Source organism: Sciurus vulgaris (genome assembly GCF_902686455.1).
Source record: "Sciurus vulgaris genome assembly, chromosome: 18".
In the NCBI taxonomy this organism is placed as follows: domain Eukaryota; kingdom Metazoa; phylum Chordata; class Mammalia; order Rodentia; family Sciuridae; genus Sciurus; species Sciurus vulgaris.
Window position 1 is genome coordinate 29827376 of NC_136479.1, and position 11822 is coordinate 29839197.

Here is an 11822-nt window from a genome sequence, read left to right on the forward strand (position 1 = left end):
AAGCAGTTTTTGTTGTTTTTAAGTAACACCTACCTTTCAGATCTTGCATGTGGGAAGCCAAAATTCTCCTTTACAGATTTAAATGTTTCACAAAAAGCAAGCGCTGTACTTCTCTGATCCCAGGAGGGCAGTGAGATGTGACATTAGGCACTGAGGACTCAGAAGCTGCGGACCTAGTGTTTATTTCAGGAACTTTCTCTGTGGTTCTTGTTAACATTCCTGAGCGTGCTTTACAGAAAGCAGACCCATGTCCTGCCCGGCCCCCAGCCAGGGCATCAGAACCTCTGCCCTCCTCCACATGGCTCCTCTGTACCTTCTCCACATCCCCAGCTTTCTTTATCTTCCTGAATAGCTGTTAATTTGTTGAATGCCTCCCCTGACCACCACCACCGCAGGACCTCAAAACTCTCCTAAGAATAAAAAGAGGAAGAGAAAGAAGGTAGTGGTAAACTGAGGCAGAAGGGAAGTGTCAGGGAAATGGGATAGTGGCTACTCACAGGCAGAAGGCTGGAACCCAAGGCACTTGCCTGATCCATCCAGATGTTTTACATTTTTATTTATTTATTTATTTTGGCAGTGCTGGGGACTGAATCTCCCCCACCTCCACCTTGGGCATGCTGGGTAAGCGCTCTACCACGGAGCTACACCCCAGCCTTCATCCAGGTATTTGAGTCCACAGTTCAGGTAAGCCCTTGGGATGGGATCAGGTAGCACCTGAGAAATCAAAGCAGGGACAGGGGCTCCCTGGATAACCTTTGGGGTAAAGTATTGAGATGCCTGGGAGAGAGACTGGCTTGGGAGCCACAGGCCTGAGAGAGTCTGCAGAGCTCTAAGAATTTATTTCCTTGTTCTTCCTTTAGGTTTCCTTTCCACCTATTTTTTTTTTTTTTTTAATTCCTTCTGTCCTACCTCAAAATAGGGGCATTCAGAGATTGCCATTTCCCTGACAAGCACTGTTCAATGGAATTTTAAGGCACAAGCCAGGTTGAGTGTGGGGGGGTCAAGGTTATCACCATGACATCCATGAGGGATGTGAGAGGCCCTGGGATAGGTGCGGACCGGCAGGCAAGCCCCAGGAAGCTTCCAGAACAAGGACTGAGGGAGGAAAGGGACTTGGGGTGCGTGGAAAGCTGCGGGATTCCTTGCTTCCCTTTCCTTTGTACTCCCTCCCTGCAGTGACTCCGGGATTCCTCAGGACCCCTGCCTGGGGTCGCCCATCAGGGCCTTGAGGAACCTAGAAAGGGCCCCTTCCCAAGGCCACATCTGGATCCCATGGGTTCTCTAGGCTGGTGGGGGCTGACAGCCCAGACTGGGCCCCTCGCCCCACCTGAGGCAGGTGACCTGGCCCTGGGTCCCCCTAGTCCCCCCGCTGGCCCTCAGATCTCGCGTCCCCGCAGTGCCCCACCTCTCCCGCCCGCCCTCCCGAGCCCAGGACCAGAGCCCCGCCCTTCCCCCTCTTCCTTATCTCTTTTTCTAACCTTTTGCATTTTTTTAGTCTCATTTCCTGTCGGGTTTTGCATTTCCCTCCCCCGCCCCTCCCAGCCTATGACACACTTTCTCTCCTCTCTGCTCCCTCGGTCTCCTTGGTCTCCGGACTCCTGCCCGGGCCGCGCCAGCCCCTGCTGCCCGGTAACCGGACGGTGGGCGCGGGACGCGGAAGGCAGCCGGCGGCCTGCGCGGAGGAGGCGTCCGCGCCCGCGGAGCATGAGCGCCGAGGTAAGCGAAGGCCGACACCCCGGAGGGACGCGGCGGGGCAGCGGGGCCCACCCGCTCCTCGCCCTCCTTCTCCCAAGTCCTTCCCCGTGGCTGCCTCCCGTCGTTGCTCTGCCCGGTCTCCTCGGTCTCCCTGTGGCCTCCGCGTGTCTCCCTGGCCAAGTCCCCGCGCTCCTTAGAGAGGACGGGGCTGAATGAACGGGGGGCCGGCGGGCGCCCCTGTGCACCTGCCCCGGAGGCGGGAGTAGAACCTCCGCAGACACCTGAGAGGCCGGAAGCTGCCCGACCACAGCCAGCCTGACTCAGAGGCTCCGGAGGGGTGGCCACGCGGCTCAGGCTGGGAGGCGACCCCCCGAGGGTGCGGAGGGGGCAGAGGACCGGCCCCTCCCTCGGCGTGCAGAGGGGGAGGGGGATGGCAGGGTGCCGGAGAGGGCCCTGGTGGCCTCGGCCTGAAGTCACCTCCCGGATGCTCCCACTGGTGCTCTGCGGCGCCCTCTCTGCTCAGAGGTAGGAAGGGCTTTTCTGGCCTTGGGTACCGAGCACGGTTGGAGGGAGTCACCGGGACACAGAACTGTGCTTCAGCTGTGTCTGCGTAAGGCTGTGGCCAGGACGTCACCTGAGCGGCTGCCTTGTGTCACCGCTCGCCGTCTCAGCCCAAGGCCGCCTGCACAGACTGGCTCTTGTGCCAAACTGACCTCTGCGTGCTCGGCGTGGTCTCGAAGATTTTAAAAAAATCTTCTCCCGACACTGACGGCTTCTCTTGGAGGTTTAAGGTTACCGATCTACTAGAAAGCGGCGCGGGGAGTTGGTCTGTCACTCAACGTTTATTTAGTGCCTAACGGCGCATAATGTGTGCCGGAAATCCCGGGAGCCGGAATTAATGCGAGGATAGGAATTTAGCTCCAATTCTCCGCTGCTGTGCTTTGCGGGAAACTCCAGCTGTCTCCACCCCCAAGGCATCTGTACGCAGCAGATAGTTCCACCTGGGCCAGCGGTGCTCGGAGGGCAAGGCAGCCGGCCTCGTCCTTGTCGCATCTCAGCGAAAGGGTGTGCACCTGCATGGATTTTATGAGGCAGGAATCAAAAAGGCTGGTACCTTACCCTTCTGATTAGTCTCCAGTCTGCACATGAATGATCTTTGACGTGATTTAAAAAAAAAAAAAAAAAGGTGGTAAAATATACATAACATAAAAATAACAATTTCAACCCCTTTTAATGTATGGTCCTACGGCATTAAGTGCATTCTCACTGTTGTGCAGCCATCCCACCGTCCACTTCCAGAACGCTTCCACCTTCCCAAACTGAAACTCTGTCCCCTTTAAACAATAGCATCCCCCCAGCCCCACCCCAGTCCCTAGCATTGCACTTTCTGTCTGTGGATCTGACTACTCTGGGAACCTCACCCAGGTGGAATCAGTGTTTGATGTTTGGTATCTGGTCACTTCCCTGAGCATCACCTTGAGGTGCATCCTGTGGCTGCCTGCCTCCTCATTCTGGCTGATTAGTGTTCCATTGTATGGAGACACCACATTTTTTTTTTTTTTTTTGGTACCAGGGATTATTACCCAGGGATGCATAAATACTGAGCCACATCCCCAGCCCTTTTTATGTTTTATTTAGAGGCAGGGTCTCTAAGTAAAAAGTTGCTCAGGGCCTTGCCAAGTTGCTGAGGCTGGCTTTGAATTGGAGATCCTCCTGCCTCAGCCTCCCCAGCCACTGGGATTACAGACTTGTGCCACCATGCCTGGCTTCACCCATCCTTTATGCAATTTAAAAAATAAACTTTAAACTTAACTCTCCTGAAGGCAACAACATGTGTTTGAGCCAATGGTCACTGCATAGGTGGCTTCGTGTGGGAAGCACAGGGTCCTTGTCTAAGCAGGCTGTGTTGCACAGGCTGGGGGCACTGTTGGCAGTGTGGCTGAGGACACCAAATGGGAAAGAACTCGGAGGAGGGAGGCTGGTGGAGGGAGTGTGGGGCATGGCTGGGCTGAGGCAACGGTTCCAGGCTGGTGTTGTGCAGGAAGGCAAGGCCGGGATTCTTTCTCCACCTTCCTGTGTCATGTCCCCTGCCTTTCCCATTAGAGACTTCTCCCCAGGCCAGAAGGGATGTGTGTCTGTGGTTTGGGGGTGGCAGGTTGAGGTGGTGGAGAAGAAGAGACTCCTGTGACTGTAGTTGCTTGTAGCACATAGTGCATGTGAGGTCTCATCAAGTCCTGATTTTCAGAGGACAATTATGAAAGATCATCAAATGCTGAACAATGCTCCAATCCGTGTTAAAAACCATCATCTATTCTCTCTGCTTTGAAGACAGTGTCTCTGGTCAACAGGATGGGGGTTAAGCCCCATGTGGGCCAGAATCCCAGATGGCCACTCTGACTCAGCAGGGCTGGGTTGCTGTGGTTTTGCAAAACCAGATCTGCAAAAGAGATGTGTGCATTCATGATGGAGGGAAGAAAGCAATAGGGCTCAACTTGCCTCCTTTCAGGTCTGGGTGCTGTCCTAGCTGTGGGGCCTTGGACAGACTTGTCATTCCTTGAACTTTCTGACACCATTTCTCTAATGGAATCAGGATTTTAATACGAGTTGTTTTCATCCTTGCCCACGGCATTGGGCATAAAATGAGAAAAATACAAGATATTACTCTTTTGCAATTGCTACTGAGATCTGGGCACAGATCAGAGGTTGGATTTCAGAGGCCAGACAGTACCTGCTTCCCCCTACAGACCTGCCGGAGGACTTCCTGGCTTAGTATGCCTTGGCCTCAGTTTCCCTGTCTGCATCCACAGTCTTACAGTAGAATTTTGAAATTTAAGAAAATCACAGAGCAGACACTCAGTAAATCTACCCTGTGAATATACTCTTCTCTCTGCTGTGGTTACACTACCCAACTGGTCTAGAATATATTTGGATTGAATGAAATCTGAGAACGGAAAGAAAGGGGAAAGACAACTTTTGAGAAAACCGTTAAAAATACTCTTTTGCTAAAGTAAAATTACAGTTTTTACAATTCTTTCATTTGCCATGCCAGGATTGGACCTATGGCTTCATGTGTGCTAGGGTGCCTTACCATGGAGCTACCTGTCCCCAGCCCGAAAAAAAAAAAAAAAAATTAAAAAGAGCAGATTCCTGGGTGCCAGCCTCTGCTGCCAGGCAGGACTGCATGGGAAGGACATGGCTAATACATGCTACATGCAAAGAACATGCCCCTGACTGCCCTTCACCCTCCTTGAGGCACCTGCTCTCTGGGTCAGTGGTTTTATTGGGGTGGCTATTTTCAGGAGAGTAATCTTTGGGACTGTGATTGGTTCAAGGGCTCAGAGATTATAATGATCACTGTCAAATTTGTGTGATGGGTGTCTGTGGCCCAGTGCCAGGGGATAATAAAAGCTCTCCTCTTGCTTGGCATTTGCTCCCTCTTCCCACCTGCAGCTCCCACAAGCACATCTGTTCAACCTAAATGCTCTGTCCTCTCGACCACCGCTGGGTGGGCAATGATCCTCGCAGGCCTGAGGGCCAGAGTGGTGTGTCTGTCCCCCAGGGGGCATCCATCTTTTCCCACTGGTTTCTGTGAGCAGCATATAATCTTCCTGCCCCCTCTGTCTCAGGAATGTGTGACCTTTACTCACAGGTGTGACAGGGACAGAGTGGGGACTCCCCCATGTTCTATCCCTTGAATTTCACACACCCTGAGGGTATCAAAGGCAGTGCCTGCCAGGACTTTGCTTTTAACAGTGACTGTACCCCTGGTGTGGCCCTCATGCCTAAGAGGTAAGGTCCTGTTCTAGAAAGATCTCTGTGCTTGGGACCAGGCAACCACCCATGACCGTGTGGCTTCAGCAAAGTCACATGTATCAAACAAGTATAAAAATACCTTCCCTAAATTAATGCTGAGCAGTGTTTCTAAACGTACCTACCGCATGTGTCTCAGCGCTCGGAGGGCTTCTGCTTTTCGGTTGCGCTTCTGACTTGGTTATTTTGAGACCAGGAGGTGGAACATAGCGATGAGTTAAAAGCAAAACAGAATCCACGCAAGGAAGAGCCGTTTCCCTAATTTATCGAGAACACTTGTCAATCACTTAGGTAACAGAATCAGCACGTTTTCTCCTGGAAGGCCCAAGTAGTACATATTTTAGGCCTTCTGAGCCAGATGGGCTCTGTCGAAGCAACTCAACTCTGTAAGCGACAGATGGGGTGAGTGTGGCCACATCTGGCCAATGCACAGCACAGGCGGAGCAGGAATGGACCCTTGGTGACAGCTGACCAACCCCAGAGCTGGAGAATTCAGCGCAGTGGGAAAATGGCTAAGGATGCAACGAGCATAGTCTGAACAGATCGGTCCAGGTGCTTCTGTTGTGATTAAGTCGAAGTCAAGTGATAGAAGAGGGACATCACATTTTTTTTTTCTACCTTTTGAGCTGACAACACTCAAAAAGTTTGAAACGTGACGTTGGCAAGGGAAGGCGGAGGCGGGCATTGCTATACACTGTCAACGCCATGCTGTTTACCAGCTTTAGAAGTGAACAGACCCTCTGGCATGGGAATTCTGCTTCTACGAAACTGTCTTCTGGACACACTTGTACAAACATGCAAAGATTTGGACGTGCAGATGTTCTTGCGAGCGTTGTTTATTACAGGAAAAAGCTGGAAAGGGCAGGCGTGCTTCTCCAGAGCAAGGTGGGATTCTTTGAGGCCGTTAAAGAGGAGGAGGCGGGTCTGTGGGGATGCTCAGCGAACTTCTGGAAGAAAACAGTAGTCCTCTAAGAGGCTGTTCATGGCAGGAGGAGGGAGCTCAGTGGCTGCAAAGGGAAAATTTTAAAACTTATTTTGTATCTTTGTCTTTCGTTTGCATTTTTTGTTAACCATGAATCTCAGCTTTTCAGGATCCCTTCCTAATGCAAAAGGGGGTTTTCTCTTACAGTGAATTCTCATTTCTGCTGAGTCCTTATAAAAGGGCCATGCTAGGAATCACAGACCTCAGTTCTCCTGCTGAAAGGCAAAACTGGGGCACCCTTCAGTGAGAAATAGGAGTTTTTAAATTAAGATATAGCACACAGTACGCTTCACAAATCTTAAGCATAAAGCTGGGCGTGGTGGTGCATGCCTGTAATCCCAGAGTCTCAGGAGGCTGAGGCAGGAGGATTCAAAGCCAGCCTCAGCAGCTTAGGGAGGCCCTAAGTAACAGAGCAAGACCCTATCTCTAAATAAAATATATATAAAAAAAAGGACTGGAGATATGGCTCAGTGGTTAAGCACCCCTGGGTTCAATCTCCAGTACCAGGAAAAAAAAAAAAAAAAAGGAACGAATCTTCAGCATAAAGCTTGGGTTTTTTGTGTACCCATGGAGCCAGTCACCCAGATCCAGGAATAACTCCTTTTGAGGGCACATGGGGACTTCTCAGGCCTCTTCCCAGTGTCTGGCCTTCCCCCAGCCCCACATGAGCACCCCTGTGGCTTTGCTTAGCTTTGCCAAATCCCTGTGGCTTTGCCATCCATGTACATGGAGCCCAGGGGATGTTCTCTTGTCCCCAGCTTCTTTTCTCAGCCATGTGTGTGAGGCTCATCCATGTGGTGCACAGCACCAGCCTGTTGTTTCATAGTGCATTGTACAAAGGCATCACAATTTATCCATCCTACTCCTGATAAACATTTTTTATGGTGAAAAAAATGTGTATGTAGAATTAGCCAGCTGGACTCAGCCGAGATGATCCCAATTTCATTGGCAATATCAAAGCGTTGTTATCAGGAGCCAGTGGAACATATGCTTTCTCATCTTTGTCAGGCCTGATGGAGTATTGACCTTGGCTACATCAATGTCACAGAGCTTCTTCACAGCCTTTTAAAGTCCGGTGCTCATTGATCTTGACATCCACAGTGAACACGAGTGTGTTTCTTCTAATTTCATGGCAGACTCAGTGGAGGGGATGTGAGGATGGAGATTTTTCTCCAGGCAGCACAGCACTCTTCTGAGGATATCTGGACCCAGGCTGCCTCCGGAGCCACCTTGTCTTGTGTGTGTGTGTGTGCGTGCGTGTGTGTGTGTGTGTGTGTGTGTGTGTGACCATGGTTGCCTGTTATGGTTTGGATATGAGGTGTACCCCAAAAGTTCCTGTGTTAGTGCAGGAATATTCAGAGGTGAATGATTATGGGAGCTGTCACCTGGTCAGTTCGTCTTAGTTTGAATGGACTGACTGGGTGGTAACTGTAGTAGGTGAGACATGCCTGGAGGAGGTGGATCACTTGAGGAGGGGCTGTCCTGTCCTTCTCTGCTTCCTGACTATTCTCTGCTAAGCTATTTTCCTCCATCACACCCTTCCACCACGATGTTCTGCCTCACCTTGGGTGCAGAGCAATGGATTCAGCCTCCCATGGACTGAACTTTTGGAACTATGAGCCATAACTTAGAGAGTTATTCTCATCAGGTATTTCGGTCATGGCAATGAAAAGCTAACTATCCTAACACCTTCTCGCTCTGCATTCTTGACCTTCAGAGCTTGACATTTGTTCGGGCCCTGCGAGAGGCAGGAGGCTCTTGGCTTCCAGCACCATCTTGGTGGAAAGGGTCTGTTGATAAGCATTTGCATGATTTGCACTTTGGGGTCACTGCGGCGAAACTACTGTGAGTGTTCTCATACGTATCAGCAGAATGATGTGGTTTTTTTATTTTAATTTTTTTTTCATCCCAGGGCAAACAGAAGCCCTGTGACAGTATTATTTGAGGTTTAGTGAATTATTATTTTAGTGATAAATGTTAGTGTGGAGTAAAACTGCATTTTATTGACACTAGTGCTTTGTTCCCTGCTTCTGGAAAGGATTATGTGATTGACTCAAGTCTTCTAAGAAACAGTCTTTTAAAAAAAGGGATCCAAGCAAAATTGGTTCAAGGGAAACATTCAGTTGAATGATAATGATACCCTGCACTTCTTCCCAGGCCTCCTGTCTTCAGTATCACATGCTCCTTTGGGAACTGGGGAGGGCATCCCTGTTTGCAGAGAGGTAGACCAAGGAGCCCATTCTTATGAGCGTACACGCTAATGGAAAAGTGCTTCTTCCCATATTCTTTTTGACTTTTTTTTTTTTTTTCTTCCTGGCACTGGGGATCGAACCCAGGGCTTCACACATGCCAGGCAAGCACTGTGCCCCAGTCACATCCCCAGCCCATTCTTCCCATATTCTTTCGGGACATTCTTTGACGGGGCTGTCCCAGTTTGGAGAGGTTCTAGACTGAAGAATGTGGTCAAATAGGGAAGGGATGGGTTTTTTTTGTCGTCACGTTGGAGGCCGAACCCAGGGCCCTGTGCATGCCCGGCAGGTGCTCCATCCTTGAGCCCCATCCCATCCCTCACTGTGATGGGTAGGGAAGCATCGCTGGTTTTCTTTGACTGTTAGGTGTGGCTACGGCATCAGCAGAAGGCTGTTCAAAGGCACAGAGCCACCTCTTGCCCCTTGGTTTGTAGAGAAATTTTATGTAACTTCATCTCTTTCTTACTTAATTTTAAATGCATTTTGAAAAATCCCAATCTTTTGTAGTATAGTCAGACAAAGTGGACCTAAGAGGCCATCCTGGCCCTAACCCTGTGGCCCTACCTCCTCCTCTACCCGCTGCCCGAGCCCCGCCCTGTTTCCAAGATGTACATCTGTCCATCTGCCCTGCCCACCTCTGTACCAGGCCCCAGAGCCGCCTTGTCTATCCAGTGAAGTTCTCTGGTATCTTTCTCTCCTGCACATCAACCCACTTCTCTCTACAGGATCATTCCTGTCAGAGTACTGAGAGGCCACAGTTTCCCCCAGCTTTAGTGCCAACTAACCAACCTGTCTGGATTTCATATTCCCCTCCAGCTATCACTGCCTGTCTCTGTACCCTTTTTTTTTTCTTTTTCTTCCTTTCTTTCTTCTTCTTCTTTTTTTTTTTTTTTTTTTTTTTTTTGTACCAGAGATTGAACTCAGGGCACTCAAGCACTGAGCCATATTCCCAGCCCTATTTTGTATTTTATTTAGAGACAGGGTCTCACTGAGTTGCTTAGTGCCTCGCTTTTGCTGAGGCTGGCTTTGAACTCATGATCCTCTTGCCTCAGCCTCCCAAGCCTCCAGGATTACAGTCCTGTGCTACCATACCACACCTGTTTTTTAAAAAATGAATATGCTTGGACTGCCAAAACAAAGAACCATGGTCCAGGCGGCTTGAACAACACACATCCACTGTCTCACAGTTCAGGAGGCTGCGTGTCTGAGCTCAAGGAGCTGGCGGGTTAGTGCTCCCTGAACCTTCGCTCCTTGACTGTGACAGCCACCTTCCTCTATGTCCTCACCTGGATGTTCGAGCTCATCTCTAGTGTCTCTCTGTGTGTCTGATTTCCTTTTATTTATTTATTTGTGCTGGGGATGGAGCCCAGGGCCCTGTGCCTGCTAAGCATGCCCTACAGTACCACTGAGTTGCACCCCCAACCTCTTCGTTTGATTTTTTTTTTTTTTTTTTTTTTTGCAGTACTGGGATTGAACTCAGGGCCCCATGCATATTAAACAAGTGCTCTGTCACTGAGCCACATCCCCAGCCCCCAATCCCTCTTCTTGAAGAACACTAGTCAGATTGGATTAGGGCCCACCCCATACAGCTTCCTTTTTAAAATTTTATCATGTTTTCACCAGAAAATATGCCATATGTTATTTCTGCTTTTCATTATTGCTTGAAATTTTCTCTGTGGCTAATTCATGGTGAATTTTTGTAAGAATTTTTCTATGTGTGTTTGAAAAGAATTTGTCTTCCCTACTTGTTCGATACAGAGCTCTCTGGTTCTGTTAGAACAGGTTGATTATCTTTGGTCACCTTTTAATGTACCTGCTGGTCCCCTTCTCAGGGTCCTTTCTGAAGTTTCCCACTGACACTGTCTTTCCCAGTTTCTCATTTTTCCATCAGTTTTGCTGTGTGTTTTTCTCAGCCGTGTTTTGAGGTACAGCAGGGTTCATGGTCGTCGATGGTTCTTCTCCATCGTATGGAAATCTCCTTTGTCCCTTTTAATGTTCTTTCCCTTAAATTCTATATTTGCATAAAGAACAACAGTCTTAGTGGCTCCTTCCCCAAAAACCTCATTTAAACTTAATCTATTCTTTAAAGACCCTGTCTTCAAGTAGAGTCACATTCTGAGGTTCTGGGGCTTAGGGGTACAGCCTGAGGATCTGAGGATAACACCTTTATAGCAAATCCCCCTTTGGGAAAGTGTTGTCTACCCTGGCTGTCCCCAGCTCCTTTCCTCCCCTTCCATCTTGAACCCACTTTAGTGGGGCTTGTACCTGGGCACCCATTTAAACAGCTCTGATCTGGGCCATTTCTTAGTTCATGGTCTCCGCAGCACATGATACCATTGATTCTTCTCCCCCTGGAAACACATGTTCATTTGGCTGTGGGCCCCTCTCCTGGTTTTTCTCCCACTTAACTGACTGCTGCTTCCCAGCCTCTGTTCCCTGATGGCTCGTGTCTCCTGATCTCTGAGGTCCCTGTCAGAGCTCAGTCCTCTCCCTGGATGTTTTCACCTGCCTCATTGCTTGAGAAGTCATATGTGGGCCAGTGACTCCCAGGTTTGTATCTCCTGCCCAGGCTCCCCTCCTGAACTTGAGTCTTGACATGTCCATTAAGAACCGATCCAGAAATCAAACTTGGGGTTTTTGAGTGCTAAACCCTCTCTTTCTCCTGCCAGTTGCTCAGGCAACTCCTGGAGTTGTCTTTGACTGGTACCTTAGGAGTAGTAATTTGTCCATTTGCTCAGAAAAACCAATTTTCCCAGGCAAGGTCATGAAAAGTCATTCTTCTGCCTTGTTAATGCATCTTGGAGGGGAAGATGCACATTCTTTGTGCAGCAGATGGGCAACAGCTGGATTTAGAAAGGGGGATTTGGATTTTGGATCCACTCGCCCATTGGCCAGTCTTGACCAAGTCTCTTCTCTCTGGGGCTCAGTTTCTTCATATGTCAAGTGAGAAGATTAGGTAGGGCTTGGGATGATAAATGTATTTCAAAAGAAATGGGAATGCTTTTTATATGGATTGTATTGGTTACATACATGTCAAAACTGATCATATTGCATACTTCAAATATGTGCATTTTATTATACTTCAA

The 11822-nt window shown here is 49.3% G+C and overlaps 1 protein-coding gene across 2 annotated transcripts in view; it reads left to right on the forward strand.

The window, feature by feature from the left end:
* The first annotated feature begins 1554 nt into the window (after positions 1–1554).
* The window catches only part of CARD11 (caspase recruitment domain family member 11), a 113623-nt gene continuing 103355 nt past the window's right edge, over positions 1555–11822 (forward strand). Inside the window, exon 1 of one of the 2 annotated variants that reach the window (XM_079120447.1) lies at positions 1555–1716. The gene's annotated coding sequence lies outside the window, so the exon portion shown is untranslated. The remainder of the gene's footprint in view (positions 1717–11822) is intronic. The other variant, XM_079120443.1, reaches the window with a different exon arrangement.